This window comes from Candoia aspera, chromosome 15 (assembly GCF_035149785.1).
Source record: "Candoia aspera isolate rCanAsp1 chromosome 15, rCanAsp1.hap2, whole genome shotgun sequence".
In the NCBI taxonomy this organism is placed as follows: domain Eukaryota; kingdom Metazoa; phylum Chordata; class Lepidosauria; order Squamata; family Boidae; genus Candoia; species Candoia aspera.
In genome coordinates, this window is record NC_086167.1 from 11657154 (window position 1) to 11673826 (window position 16673).

Genomic DNA, 16673 nt, shown 5'->3' on the forward strand with positions numbered 1-16673 from the left:
GTTTAGAGCCAAACACAACACACAAATAAAGATAGATTTGAGCTTCCCAGCCAACTTAGCCCTTTTCACAGTTGAGGGGACACACAAGAGTTTCAAGAAAGGCACTGGGTTCCTGCCCTGGGAATAGACTGCCACTATCTCTTTCAGTTGGGATTCATCATCTTCCCTTTTGATTGTGACTAGGTTTTGAGAAAAATAGGACACTGCCCCTCCCTTCTGATTTTTCAGCAGGAGGTTAGTGTGGGCAAACCTGATCTTCGATCTTCAAATAGCAGGTCAAAGTGGATTATAGGCATATTAACTGAATTTCACATAACGTTTGTGCACCCAAAAGAGCTACTGGGGAACAGTTCTACTGACAAACCTGAACAGAGAAATCCATCTGGATCCAATTAAGCAAAAATGCAGACGAACACATCTGCTTAATCCCAGTTCCTTCTCTAGAGTAAGGACTGCTCGGCCTTTCCTTTGGACAGACCATGCCCCATTTCCTTCTCTTCCTTCATCTCTCAGGCCCAGCTGACCTTCTTCGAATCTCCTCCTCCCCTCTTCTTAATAAAAAGAAGCAAGTTATTCTTAGTTCTTCACAATATCCCCTTTTAATCTCCACTTTCCCTCTCTCCTAGTATGAGAATCCTTGTGGAAAACACAACCCATTTTTACCATTTCCATCTCTCTTTGGGATTCTCAGATCCAACGCACAAGTCAAACAGAGACTGTTTTAGTTTCAGCACTGTTAAATTTCAGCCTTCAGATGATTCTACTGAATCCAAGGATCTGGTGAGATCCTTTGGATCAAGGGTGGGAGGCACACAGGACCTTTGATACTCTCAGGTTGTCTTCTGACCTTGATTGTTGAAAACTGACAGCACTTTCCTGCCATTTTGAGGTGTGCAATAAATGGAAACAGGAAGCCCTAAAATAGTCGATCATAATTAAAAAACCAAAATTCCCACCCCTGAAACCCAACCCTATCCATGTGGGCAACACTGCCCTCCTCATTTTGCAGACCCAAAATTTTCAACACAGCACTAGGCATCCCAAAGTTTCCTGCACTTGCTCTTTGTTGTTTATTCGTTTAGTCGCTTCCGACTCTTCGTGACTTCATGGACCAGCCCACGCCAGAGCTTCCTGTCGGTCATCAACACCCCCAGCTCCCCCAGGGACGGGTCCATCCCCTCTAGAATGTCATCCGTCCACCTTGCCCTTGGTCGGCCCCTCTTCCTTTTGCCCTCCACTCTCCCTAGCATCAGCACCTTCTCTAGGCTGTCCTGTCTTCTCATTATGTGGCCAAAGTATTTCAGTTTTGTCTTTAATATCATTCCCTCAAGTGAGCAGTCTGGCTTTATTTCCTGGAGGATGGACTGGTTTGATCTTCTGGCAGTCCAAGGCACTCTCAGAATTTTCCTCCAACATCACAGTTCAAAAGCATCTATCTTCCTTCTCTCAGCCTTCTTTATGGTCCAGCCCTCGCAGCCATATGTTACTACGGGGAACACCATTGCTTTAACTATGTGGACCTTTGTTGTCAGTGCGATGTCTCTGCTCTTAACTATTTGATCAAGATTTGTCATTGCTCTTCTCCCAAGGATTAAGCGTCTTTGGATTTCCTGACTGCAGTCAGCATCTGGAGTAATCTTCGCACCTAGGAATACAAAGTCTTTCACTGCTTCTACATTTTCTCCCTCTATTTGCCAGTTATCAATCAAGCTGGTTGCCATAATCTTGGTTTTTTTAAGGTTTAGCTGCAAGCTAGCTTTTGCACTTTCTTCTTTCACCTTCATCATAAGGCTCCTCAGTTCCTCTTCGCTTTCAGCCATCAAAGTGGTATCATCTGCATATCTGAGATCGTTAATGTTTCTTCCAGCGATTTTAATTCCAGCCTTGGATTCCTCAAGCCCAGCATGTCGCATGATGTGTTCTGCGTACAAGTTGAATAGGTAGGGTGAGAGTATACAGCCCTGCCGTACTCCTTTCCCAATCTTAAACCAGTCCGTTGTTCCGTGGTCTGTTCTTACTGTTGTTACTTGGTCGTTATACAGATTCTTCAGGAGGCATACAAGATGACTTGGTATCCCCATACCACTAAGAACTTGCCACAATTTGTTCTGGTCGACACAGTCAAAGGCTTTAGAATAGTCAATAAAACAGAAATAGATGTTTTTCTGAAACTCCCTGGCTTTTTCCATTATCCAGCGGATATTGGCAATTTGGTCCCTAGTTCCTCTGCCTTTTCTAAACCCAGCTTGTACATCTGGCAATTCTCGCTCCATGAATTGCTGAAGTCTACCTTGCAGGATCTTGAGCATTATTTTACTGGCATGTGAAATGAGTGCCACTGTTTGATAGTTTGAACATTCTTTAGTGTTTCCCTTTTTTGGTATGGGGATATAAGTTGATTTTTTCCAGTCTGATGGCCATTCTTGTGTTTTCCAAATTTGCTGGCATATAGCATGCATTACCTTGACAGCATCATCTTGCAAGATTTTGAACAGTTCAGCTGGGATGCCATCGTCTCCTGCTGCCTTGTTATCAGCAATGCTTCTTAAGGCCCATTCAACCTCACTCTTCAGGTTGTCTGGCTCTAGCTCACTGACCACACTGTCAAAGCTATCCCCGATATTGTTATCCTTCCTATACAGGTCTTCTGTATATTCTTGCCACCTCTTCTTGATCTCTTCTTCTTCTTCTGTTAGGTCCTTGCCACCTTTGTTTTTGATCATACCAATTTTTGCCTGGAATTTACCTCCGATGTTTCTAATTTTCTGGAAGAGGTCTCTTGTCCTTCCTATTCTATTGTCTTCTTCCACTTCCGTGCATTGCTTGTTTAAAAATAATTCCTTATCTCTTCTGGCTAACCTCTGGAATTTTGCATTTAATTGGGCATATCTCCCCCTATCGCTGTTGCCTTTTGCTTTCCTTCTTTCTTGGGCTACTTCTAGTGTCTCAGCAGACAGCCATTTTGCCTTCTTGGTTTTCTCTTTCTTTGGGATGTATTTTGTTGCCGCCTCCTGAACAATGTTGCGAACTTCTGTCCAGAGTTCTTCTGGGACCCTATCTACTAAGTCCAGTCCCTTAAATCTATCCTTCAACTCCACTGCATATTCCTTAGGAATATTAGTGAGCTCATATCTAGCTGATCTGTGGGTCTTCCCTAATCTCTTTAGTCTGATCCTAAATTGTGCAATAAGAAGTTTGTGATCTGAACTACAGGTCTTGTTTTTACCGACTATATAGATGTCCACCACCTTTGGCTGCAAAGGATGTAGTCAATCTGATTTCGGTGTTGTCCATCTGGTGAAGTCCATGTATAAAGCCGTCTCTTAGGTTGTTGGAAGAGAGTGTTTGTTATGCAGAGTGAGTTGTCTTGGCAAAATTCTATCAGCCTATGTCCTGCTTCGTTTTGTTCTCCCCGGCCATGCTTACCTGTAATTCCAGGTGTCATTTGACTGCCCACCTTAGCATTCCAGTCTCCTGTGATGAAAATAACATCTCTTTTAGGCATGTTGTCCAGTAGGTGCTGCAGATCCTCACAGAACTGCTCTACTTCAGCTTCTTCAGCATCTGTGGTTGGGGCATATATTTGGATCACTGTGATGTTAGATGGCTTGTCCTGAGTTCAAATTGAGATCATTCTATCATTTTTTGGATTGTATCCAGGCACTGCTTTAGCCACTTTACTATTAATTATGAAGGCTACTCCATTTCTTCTGTGGGCCTCTTGTCCACAGTAGTAGATCTGGTGGTCATTTGATGTGAAGTGGCCCATTCCAGTCCATTTCAGTTCACTGATGCCCAGAATGTCTATCTTTAATCTTGACATCTCACCAATAACCACATCCAATTTGCCCTGGCTCATAGATCTTACATTCCAGGCTCCAATGATGTGTTGATCCTTAGAACATCGGATTCGCCGTTCACCACCAGCACCGTCGGCCGCTAGCCATCCTTTCAGCTTTGAACTAGCTGTGTCATCACGTCTGGGGCTAGTTGAACTCATCCTCTGTTCCTCCCCAGTAGCATTTTGACCATCTTCCGACCTGGGGGTCTCATCTTCCGATGGTATACCAACATATCTCTGGTTGTACTGATCCATTTAGTTTTCACGGCAAGAATACTGGGGTGGGTTGCCATTACCTTCCCCAGGGATCGCATTTAGTCTGACCTCTCTGTCATGACCTTCCTGTCTGGGGTGGCCCTTCACGGTTTAGCTCATGGCATCATTGAGGTGCTCAAGCTCCAGCACCACGACAAGGCAACGATCCTTTGCTGAAGGCACTTGCTCTAGATCAGTGTTTTTCAAACTTGGCAACTCTGATGTGTGGACTAAGACGGTGGCCAGGGAATTCTGGCAATTGAAGTCCACACATCGTAAAGTTGCCAGGTTTGAAAAACACTGAGCTAGATCCTAAGGGACAGATCCAGTGTGCTCATCCAGCTCAACTTCCATGTTCAAAAAACCAAACCAAGCCAAACCATAAAGCAGGGAGGGCTTTAAGTAGTTTTACACAGAACACACTTACTCGTTTGGAAAATGAAACGCCTGTGTTTTCAGCTGTACATATGGCAGGATAATGACAGGTTGGAATGTTTCAGGATGCACCGAGCTCACTAGCTGGAGATGGGAAAACATTACCATCGCAACATAAAAATGGAGCTATTTGGATTTCTATCTGGGCAGAAAATGACCTCCAAACAGCAGGGGAGTTCTCCATTAAACAAGGAACTTATCCTGTCCCACTGAATGCAAATTTGCTCACTTGCTAGAAAGCGCTATTTCTCCAGCTAGATTATTTTAGCCAAAGGATATGAATCAATACACTTTAGGCGGTGTTGTCAAAGCTCAACAACCTGGAGAAAAATTCTGAACTATTGCCTCTACTCTACATCTCCTCAGAGAGCACTTGCACAGTCTGGTTGCTATCAAAACAGATCCAAAGGCTGATCAATTTTGCAGGGAAACCAGTCAGTGGTTATTTTTGCATCAGTTCTACAGCTTCTGGAATCATCTGAAGGCCTGTTCTGACAACAAAATAACACCCGTGCTGTTAACTATACTTGTGAAAAGAAAAAGCTGTGATAAAAATAAAATCTGGAGGCGTGCTCCATGGGGGGAAATGAAAGAGAACCTCACCTGCATCTAAGTACTTTCAAGTGTATCAGTTATGCAAGGTGCAAACTTGATTTCTCCCTCAATTAAATAATTCACTTCTGCGTTCTCTGCAGGCCAGACTTTAATGCAGGATTGATTATTCTTGGACTTGTTCGTTTTTCTTTCCCACATCACCGAATTCTGGGAAGGCATCCCATAACTTCTTGTTCTCAGCTTGCACAGTCACCTGTAAATGGCCATCCCTGTTGAGAAGCATTCGGGGGTCCTAAGAACTGTGGCACTGAATTTTAACACAGATTTTAAAACAGGAGGCCCAAGCCTTTGCAGGTCTAGTTTAAATTGTTTTCCTAGTGTCATCTCAGCTTTTTTTTTAAACCACACCAAATAGCTGCTTTCTGATTAAAGATGTGCAGACCCTGAAGGAATTTAACAGGTGAAGAAGGAAGACGGGGTGGGAGTTATTTTCCATCTTTACCAGAGTGGGACAAAAGCCACTGTCAACATACACAGCTAAAGAAAAGTTGAAGAATGGCAAGGACAGACAGCTATAGGGGTTCAATGGAAGACAAAAGCCTCAATTACCTGAATTTTCCTCCAGGCTGTTAAAGCTCCGGGTTTATAAGTAAATCTGTAAACAGGCCATTGTATTTTGTTCATGAGGGCTTGTAAAGGGATTACTGGAGAACTGTGCCAATGGCTTCTTAATTCTGCCAAAAATGTTGGTAAAGATCTTAATTGGCCCAGTTTTCTTCCCCCCACTAAAAGTAATGACAGGTTTAAGCCTGAATTCTGCTGAGGGAAATTTAAGAAGGAAAAGACAAAAGAAAAGAAAAGAAAAGAAAAGAAAGAAGGCAGGCTGGCTGGCAGGCAGGCGGACTTAAGGGAGCTACTTTGCCACTAACAGACAGTAAGACAAGAAAAAAGAGAGAAAAAAAATATCTAGACACACTTCGGATTAAACAATATTTCCTGAAAACCAGTTGCAATTAAACTGGTCCATCCGTTAGATATGTCCACACATGGAACATATGCCTGTTGCAGCTCTACTTCTGTGATATCCAAAACTCTACTGGGAACAGATGGAGGACCAATGTTTTAATTTTGTTTTATTGCTCTGACTGAAATACCCTCCCAGTAACAGCTCCTTTCCTTTCTTTACTGGGATTCTGAGTTAGGGAAGAAACAATCTCAGAAGGTTCCGTGGTTCAAAGAGGAGGCATCTAAAGTGGAAGTCCTCTCTCCAGTTCTGGAAAGTGAGGGCTAACCGACACACTGACCCATGAAACAACCTTTCCAGGACCACAGAATTGCAGCCCAAATGCCTTTTTTTCCCCCTTCCCTTTTCAGGTTCTGCACAGGCAGAAAGGTGGCTAACACCAGACGCAAAGCAGAAGAGAACAGCCTTAAAATCAAACCCACGCCTTGAGAGTGCTTTCCACTGGGGTTGTCCGATTCCCTTTGACACATTCAACAGATTTATAGCTTGCTTACATATCATAAAACATGTGAGAATCAGGTGGGTTAAAGAGTTTGAAGGATGGCCATGGGAAGTGTCCATAGGTTCAAAGGTGAACAAGGACACCAAGTCACCTGTGTCTGGTTTAAGGGAAATGTAAAATTCAGTATTTCATAGTGTCCATCTTCCTAGGTGGACCAGACAGGAAACATGACCAAATGAGTTAATTCTACTTTATGGTAAGGCTACATTGACAGAATCTTGCAAGTCTGAAAGTACAAATGTCCCCCCCCCCATCTCCTTTATAGCCCAAGAAACTAGAGAGGGTCTCTTCTGAGCCTCTTGCCCCACCCATTTATGTAGCTACGGGCTATGCTGCCTCTTCTCTGACCATCCCGAGGCAGCATCTCTTGGCCCCATCTCCCAAGGTCTGTCCCACTTACCATTACATCACCCTCCCTTCAGACTCATCCCTCCATCTCTTTTACAGCCCAAGAAACTAGGTAGGGTCCCTTCTGAGCCTCTTGCTCTGCCCATTATACAGCTGTGGGCTATGCCCTCTCTTATCCGACTGTTCCCTAGACAGCATCTCTTTGCCCAGTTTCTCAAGGTCTTTCCCACATACCATTACACTCAGCAAGCGGGATGAAAATAAGGACCAAAAGAGAATCCCAATCTGTAAAAAAAATCGTGGAGGAACAACATTCTCATTTGTTTACTTACAAAATACCATAGAGGTATTTCTCCATCTTTGTCACCTTGCCCATTATCCTTTAACTAGAGAACCCAGAGGATGTAACAGGAAACATCCATCATTTTCCGCCACTGAGGGCAACAGCTATTAGCGGAACAAAGCTGTACATCAAGCAACGCCACTAAGAGTAAAATGTTCTTTCAAAATATGAGGCCCACCCTGAGACAGAACATGGCTATATAAAACCTCTGCATATTGAAACGAGACAAAGCACTCTGCTTTATACCTTCTTCCAGCATCTTCTGGAGCCCAAGATGAAGAGGCGAGGTTTCAGACGCCTAAACTCAGCCGCAGGACCGATCTTTTGCGTGCCTGCAGGAATCTCTCATTCTCTGTATGTTCCCAAACAATTTGGGGAGGTGTGTGTGTGTGTGTGGGGGGGGGTGATGCACATTACCGTGAATGTTCTTCAGGGACTGTGGAGGGTCCCCTACTCCCCTCATTTCAAATTTAGCACCATATTAGCGTCTGCAGAGGGTAGCTTAAGAAGGTGGGGGAGAAAAGCGGCCAGCTTTATCACAAGCCAAACGGGCAGAAAAGGAGGCTACGGGGACGTCAGGCTTCCACACATCACGCATCTGCCCGAAACTGCCAAAACATTAAGCTATTGCCAAGCGTCGGAGGGGCACTGATTTATCGCTGCAATTCTGCCACTGTGTCCTTTATAAGCTCCCTCCAGTCATTTTTCCTGCTGGCAAGGAACGCGGAGCTGCTGTAGCTCAGGGAGAAGGGTAGAAAACCAGCCAAGAGGCTTTTTTGGGAAGGGGGGGAGGAGGGAAAAAGAGAGAAAGGGAGGGAGGAGGAAATGTAATGTTGACTTGAACTCGCCCCAGGCAGGAGAGAGTCCTAGCTTCAGTAGCTCTTTGACAGGTTGATGGAATTAATCCAAGGGCCTCCCTGCAGCTAGACCAACTCCTGCTTCTCAAAGCTGATGGAAGGAAGGGACAGGAGGGGGTGGGAGGGGGTGGTGGTTGAGAGCTGCAAGAAACAGATTGAGCCCTGAGGGCAGCAATTTTCTTCCTTTAGCACAACTCCCCCCCCCCCATTTTTCACTTGGCAGCATATGTCATCGCACTCTGCACATATAAATGGAGACACCCCTTTCTCTCTTCCTCTGCATGGCAAGAACGTTAACGGCAGCGACAGAGGAGGGTTCCTGCGCCACCCCCTGCCCAGCAAGATACTCAGTGTGGAGGGTCAGTGATGCATCCATGCTTGGTCCAATGCCCCCCCCCCCCTTCATTGGCTGGGCGCTGGTTTATGCAAGGTCCCCAAAGCAAAGGTTTTATGTCTTGATGTAACCGGCCCCTTGCTTTTTACCTCTTCCCATGGATCTCTTTAGCTGCCTTCATTTTAGCTCAGGGTTCCTCCACCAGGGTTCCGTGGCACCCCAGGGTTCCGTGAGAGGTCCCTAGGGGTTCCCTGGGAGATCACAATTTATTTAAACATTTATTTCAAATTCGGGCAACTTCACATGAAAGAGGGAAGTGTCATTCTTTATTTTCAGTTTAAGAACACTGTGAATGCATCTAGACAGGCCTACTCGGGAAACGAATAGAATGATTTTGTAACTTCTGGCCTATGTTTGAGCCTGAACGTGCAGGGGTTCCTTCCCTGAGGCCTGAAAAACATTTCAAGGGCTCCTCCAGGGTCAAAAGGTTGAGAAAGGCTGTTTGAGCTGGTCCCTAAGGACCAGGCATTTTCTCAAGGACCAGCACCTTGGACAGCATAATGCGACCTCTCTCCCCAGCTTACCACTGTCCCTCTCCTCCCAAACTCAGGACCCCATCTTTCTCTCCCCTCACCCTCTTCCCCCCCCCTTTAAAATACTATTTAAAAGTCTCTTTTCAGATCAAGGTCAATTCCCAAAAGACCGGCTGCCTTTCCCCCCCATAACCACCCGGCTATTCCCACTGCTGCTTCTCTTTTCCTTAGTCTTCGTAAATTAATCAGGAACGCTCTAAGTCATGGCAAGCTGTAGAACATAAAAGGAAGTCCCCTGACACTTTAAACCTAGGATCTATTAAAAGCAGGGGGGAAGAAAAAGGGGGAAGAGGTGGTGGATGGGGAATAGACTTGCAACAGGGGAAAGAGAAGCAAGGGGAGGGAGCGTGTTCCACCTTTTCGTTGTTGTTGCTGCTGTGAGATAAAAGCTACAAAGACTCTGTTACGAATTCTGGCCTACATCAAAACACCTTAAATAATTCAAATAACATGTTTAAAGGCAAGGAACCAAATGATGCTCTGATCTTCCCTTGCTGCAAATGTAGAATATTACCCCAAGTGGGCTGGGTGGGGAAACAGACTTGGGCACTGCAACCCTTTAGGAAAATGTCAGAAACGGTAAAAATCATAATTTCCAGCAAGTTTCTCCCCCCCCACCCGCCTGGGGTAACTGCTGCAAGTAATCGCAGGCATGTGTGTGGAGTGTGTGTGTGTGTGTGCGCGCATGATATAAACTTAGCCAGGCTGAAATGTAGGTTTCTGACAAGCTGTTAACAAGACAACATTCAAAAGATGTCTGGAGCTCTCTGGGAGACAGGATGCCATTTCACTGCTCCGAAGAAGTTCACGACATGACAAGTGAAAAGCAGACCTGAAAAACTTGCCGTAATTTTCATTTGCTTCTGTCGCAAAAGAATTCAGGCGGAAATATTAGGAGGTTGAACACACACAGGCCCACGTGCGTTCGTGGGTCTGTGCGTGTAAAAAGAAAATAGCAGGAAATGGAGAAGTGGGAAGGAGGGAAGTGAGAATGCCAAAATCACAGCTTTCACTTTGATCGGCAGATGTGCTCTTCTGGCAAGAATAAATAAATAGATAAGGGGATCCTTTGAATATGCAACACGGAGCATCTGTCCTGACAGAAACCGAGCTGGGCATGCATATGTGCAGCTACCCCTAATTATGCCTGATAATGATTCCCAATGAACTGGGGAGTTGGACAAGGGTCTGAGAGATCAAGGGTCAAACTCTCTCTTGCCACAAAGCTTCTACGGAAAATTTGGAGCCGCCATGGTTGATACAAACACGGTTTAAAGAGTACGTCATGGTCGATTTGATTCCAGCCACACGCCTTTTCTCAAAGTGCATGGCTAGGTTCTCTTCACAGTCTAAGCCAGGCCACATGATACATGACGTGAATTTTATCCAATCTCATTCACCGGGCTACTTCATAGGGTTATTGCGATGGTAAAACAAGGAAGAAAAGGAGAATCATGCCTGTCATTTGAGCTCCTAAAACAAAAAAGGTGGATTGTATAAACTAAATAAAAAGTCCCCTTGCTTGCGAGAAGTCTCCTCCTGAGGAATATCCAAAGCTTCCATGCTTCGTCTAGATGTCCCTCTACTCTCTATCAATAACAGTACATGCTTGATTTTTTGTTGAGTGCCTCCTGGCTGCAAAGGCAGGATATCACTCAAATTCATAATATTAACAACAACAACAGTTAATTAGAGAGGCCAATACCATCACCAACTAGGGGAGCCAAGGGTCTAGATCTGTAAAAAAGCCAACTTGGTACATTCTTCCGTTCTGGATCGCCCTAGTTCGTCACATTCAAAGTCCCTGTTGTAAAAAGTCCTTTTCTTCTAGCAGAAACTCTTCTGCAATGAGAAGGCAGGGTCTCCCAGTCCATTCAGTTGGTCTCTAATTTCCATTGCTTCCTCACTGAGAACAAGAGTTATTATAACGCAAGACAGGTTGGTGTCGATAGATGGCTTAGATGTGTTCACACGCTCCATTCTCACATTACTTTTCCTAATATTCTGCCAAAGGGTCTCCTGATTTCCAATCAATATCAATCTTCCTCTTTTGTTTAAAATGAAACTTACTAAGGCCAGGCCAGGAGTAAATGAGGGAACTGCACATATGTCACAATAGGTTAAAACCAACATATAGTAAGAAGAAACAAGGATTTTGTTCAGGAGAGAGAGAGAGAAAGAGGGAGAGAGAGGACAAATGAATATATATTTATATAAATCTGTTCCTACTCTACGTGGAGTACATATAAATATTTCTCAGCAATCCCTGTCAGTCAAGCAGCTCTGTTTTGGAACTTCATTAACATGTATTATTCAATAGAAAACAAGCACTTTGCATTTTTCAGTCCAGGGATCCTGGCAACCGACAGAAAAAAAAATCAGTAATACCAAAACAAAAACAACCCCCCCACACACACATTTTTTGAAGCTGCTTTTGTAATTCCTTCTCACCAATGGTCCCAATCCCACCTCTTCCCATTCCAGAAATTGAACCAATCAGTGGCCAACATGAGGATGGGAATTTTTAATTTATTTTGTGGAACCAGTGTTTCGTTCTGCCAACCCCCCTTTGTTTTCATGCTATCAACTTGCAGGATGCCACTGTTGGCTCAAAAAGAGAGGTAACATTTTTGCCCTTTTCCATAATTTCTTTTATCTGTGTTGTACATACAAAACGAGCTGTATAATTTCACTGCACTGTGTGGACACTCACACTTAGAAATCCTTAGAAATACCATTTTAGTCTCAGCAATAGCCATGCTGGCAATGGAATTCTGGGAGCTGAAGATCATAGAAGTTTCCAGAATGCACTGAGGTTCCACCTACTTTGTTGGTGGGAAGGAATTGTCCGTGCCAAAGAAGGGCGTGAAGGACTATGGGTGTCCTTAGGAATGGAGTCAAGCCCTGCCTTTTCATCCATTGGACTTGACATAATACTGATTTTACTGAATGCTTTAAGTGGTTTTGAATGGTTTTATGGTGGTTTGGGGGTCTCTTCAGCCTCTTTAGACCTCTTGAGAGTGGAAAGGCAAGTATGGATCAAAAGGACAATCAGTCATCAAGTCAGCCACCTCCTGTCTGCAAAAATGGGGAGCAAGGAGACTTTTATTAAAAATCTACTTCTCCCCACCTTCTCAGAGCCATTTTTCAATCCTGAAACTCAGCAGATCGTTCTTGAACCTGCTCCTGTCCACTTGAGTCCAAAAGAAATTCCTGGCTGATGCTGGGGAACAAATCAAGGCACATTACTTCAATATTTTTATAGACCTATACATTGACCTCATTTTCTGATTCACATCATGGAAGTAAAAGCCTAGTCATTGTCATCGTCATCATCATCATCATCATCATCATCATCATCACCATGTGACCCTTACAAAAACAAGATTCTGCACTACCACAGCAACTACCTCCATTTTTCACAGACAGAAATTCTGAAAGAATAAACTGTTCTTGCAACAGTGGCTATTTTTCTCCAACCAAGTGAGGGCAGGAGGGAAACGCACACAAACATCCTACCAATGGCAATTAAGATACTTTCACATCAAATGAATTATATGATTGAAAATAAATCTTCCTAAGATGCACAAGAGGGTTATCTGGCTCCACTCAGACTTATGCATTACTGGTTTTATATGTTGTACTCTAGTTGATTAATATAGGTAATCAAATTATATAGCCTTCCGCTGTGCTCTCAAATTCAAGGCTATAATGTTTTCAATGACAAAGTTCATAGAGTTGTATAAAAATGTACTTCGTGCTGTACCAGCCCTTTTACAGCTGCAGTAAAACACCATTTTCAATTTAGTAATGAGTAATACAAAGCAGAGGCCTCTGACTGGCAGGATTGCATTCTCTAGAATATGAAGATGGGTTGCAAAAGGTCAACGACATGTGTCTACTGAACCCAGGACCCAAGCTAGATGATCCATCACTTCCATCCCCTGGAAGGTGATGTGATCTTGGGGCCCGAATGGGATGGAAACCATGGTCATGGGCAAGGAGGTCCCCCTACTTTTAAAAGGCGTAGGACTTCAAAATGCCTATAAAATGGCAGGATTAGAATTCCTGCACAAACCCAGTAATTCTTAGCCTATGCAATGGGCAGAAGGAATGACCCTGAGGGACAGGAGGAAGAGCTGCTACCAAGAAATGGTCAGATAAAAGAAACCTGAGTCTGGGGCAGAAATGTAATACGAGAAAGCGTCTCAGACATGACCCTCCCTAGTTCTCATGAGGATGAAGATGGGAGAACACATTCAAACTTGCAAGATTCTGTTACTATAACTTTATAATAAAAGTAGTATTAGCTTGCATAACTTTAGTTTCCTAGTCTGGTCTACTTTGAAGGGCTGAGAAAATACTATTCACTGCAGTAGGAACTGACTAGAGTTTCTCTTGGGCTTAAACCAGCAGGTCCTCCATCTGGAGTCCTGCAGATGGGTTCAGCTGCTACTCACCATCCCTACCTCTGATCTCCAGATTAAGAAAGCCCATGGCTTCCCACTGGCATCTGGTTGCCCGCTGCAGGAAGTACAATCATAATAAACTAGTATTATGACACCTGCATTGCCTTCTACTTGGTTTCCAGGCCCAGTTCAGGCACCTGACCAGGCCCTTCATAACTTGGGACCACAGAAGTTAAAGGAAGGCCTTGGCTGTATATTCCTACCTATGCTTTCTTATGCTGACAAGGTGGGAATCAGGTCACAATAGCTCCCCATCTTCTGCTTAGAGCAGTATGCCTGATTTTAGTGCCTTTTCTGCAGAACCAATAAAACAATGTTCTTGTTCTCCCTGGCCTTTTAATTCAAAGTTAGTATTTAGGCTGTAGGTTGGCAGTGATGTCTCCATTTTTTCTTGCCGGCCTTCTTTTTCTTTGGCTTCTCTTCGCCCACCTCTCAACCCAGCACACCGATAAATAAAGGACTGATCACTATGGCCATATTGGAAAAACAGCTCAAGAAAAGTCCTTGAAAACAGACAGTGGGTTGGGTGCGATTTTGGACTAGCATTTGCCCATCCCAGGTGGCTATGAAAAAGCGCAAAATCTTTGCTCTGAAGATGGCACCTCACCTCGCCTCTTGTCCACGTGATTCTCCGGCTATTTCTCCCGTTGTTTTTCCTAGATATTTCTCCCATTGTCAATTAAAACTAATATTTCCAAAGGACATTTATGCCACTAATGGATGCCTGGGCAGAAGTCAGAAAAAGGAGAACTTTGAATCCTTAATGGTCTCCTCCCCGCTAAATGAACAGCAAACTGGTGAACACACGGCCTGCTTGTGAAATGAACAAATGAAATAAAGGGGCAGGCAGCTCCTGAGTCCATGTTAAGGATGATTTGGATAAATTTTCTCATCAAGCCAGGGTTCCTTTCCAGACAAAAATGTAGAATATGTATGTGCAACATTGTCAGGAATTAGTAGCATCTCCTCCAGCTTGTTTCCTTAGCAACTTGACCTTCTGTAAGGTTTCCGCAGGCAGGCAGGCAGGCAGGCAGGCGTGTCTTTGTGAATATATATATATATATATATATATATATATATATATATATATTCATATTCCCCCCCCAATCATATCACAATAATCTTGCGATTAAGAGCGTTGCCAGAATGTGGCCTTGCCTCAAAACGGAGAATTAATGACTCTGCATTAAATGACCCACTGATGTTAAATCAAATTAAAGAACCCTTGCAAGAATATTTAACGCTTAATGATAGGCTCCATATCAGAGCAGGTTTAATCTGGGATGCAGATACAGATGTCATGAGAAGGAATTAATCAGCACTGCTCCTGCTGAAACAGAAATGCAAAATTGCTGAACAGAATGAATTAGAAACAGATTAGAGAACCAGGACTTAAAACATAAAAGAAACTAAGCTGATGCCACCCTCAGAGAGCTAATTTGATATACAGGAGAACTTAATTTGCCTTTAACGGTGGAATCGGACTGTTTGATGTTCTTAGGAGGAGCTCTATGGAGAACCAGGGAGAAAAAGGGGGCCAGATAGTCCTTTGCCTTGTCAAAAGAAATGAAAGATGATCTGAAATAACAGTCTGGGGGTGGGGGGGAGAAAGTGAAGAAGAGAAGAACCCTAGATGCATGTTCGCTGCCTAAGGGATGGCGTGGTTATCCTACGTGCCAAGCGCTGCTGGAAACGTGGGCTGCAAGAAGTCTGATCCGCATAAAACATGAGAGGGACATGTTTGCTGCAGCTTTACAAGCCAAAACCCTGCAGTGACAGACAGCTTGGCATTAAGGGACCGCAGATGAACGCAGTCGGGAAGATGCCTGAAGTGGTGGTTGGGGAAATTGTTCGGAGTAATTCCCAGAGGTGGGAGCTGCCAGCTCACCTGAGCTCCTGTTGTAAGATCTAGTTGGCTTCCCCTACAGTGAGCCTTTTGGCATTACTTGAGGTTAAACCAGACCCTCATCCTACCAATCCCGCTGGGCACCAACTCCCGGCACTCATTTTATTTATGTCCCACTTCTGAAGCCTCCATAGAAGCTTTTGGAAGCTCACAGAGATATCCAAGGCATAAAAGATACAAAATGTTCACGTGTAAAACCCCGTACCCCAGGACACTTACAGCAGATGTTCTCCAAATTTTTCCTATTAAGAACCTTTTAAAACACTTTGAAAAACCTGTTAACCGATTAACTGGAGGCAACATTTTAATCAATACAGCCTCAATCAATCTACACGATCGATTGATGACGCCCAACTGAAAGGACATCTGCCCAGAATCCCTTTTCGGTTGTTTAATTATCACATTTGGTTGCCATTTTATATTTCTGATTTTTTTTTTCTTAATGTTGCATGGGTTCCCCCCCCCCCCATTTATTGTTTGTTTTTATTGTACACTGCCTAGAGTCACATTGTTTGAACTGGGCAGTCCTATACACCCATTAATTAGTTAAATAAAGTTCATTATGTTTATTACAGGAGGTGAAGCTTTAAGCCTTTTATATTGGGGGGGGTCTTCTTTTTTTTTTTTTTTAAGGAAAGTAGATTTAATAAGCCCAGTGGCAGTTTCACAAATACTTCGTGCTCATTTCGACAAATTTTAAAAAATAAACATAGTGCTAAACCATGTTGCCAAAGGCTGGTGTTCTGAAACATTAATTTAATCATAGATTCATGGAATGAGTGAGTTTGAAAGATCTTGGAGATCATCTATTCCACCCCTGCCCACTGCAGGAATCCTAGTTTATATCAATAACAAAATTACTGAGATTTTTTTGTGGTGTATAGTACGGTAAAGATTTAAAGGCATTCTGAGCACTACAGAAAATGAACTGGAGATTAAGTACAAGCCACTCAGCTCTCCTCTATATGAATTCTCAAAAAGGGGTCACAATGACTTTAACTGAAATTAGTTCCAAGGAGCTGGGTATGGCCCCAATCCTATCAGTCTTCTGAAAGGTTGTGAGGACTGTATTTTCTCTTAGGCATCAGGGCCAGTTTGTTAGTGGAGCCCAATATGTGTATTTTGCTGCTGTGAAGTGGTTATCACATGCCTCAGTTACTGTATTATAGCTAATTTTTATTTGTATTTATTCAGATTTATACTGGTTTTAA

At 43.6% G+C, this 16673-nt stretch overlaps 1 protein-coding gene across 9 annotated transcripts in view; it reads right to left on the reverse strand.

The window, feature by feature from the left end:
- The window catches only part of FBRSL1 (fibrosin like 1), a 529962-nt gene that overhangs the window by 200514 nt on the left and 312775 nt on the right, over window positions 1-16673 (reverse strand). The window lies entirely within an intron of this gene.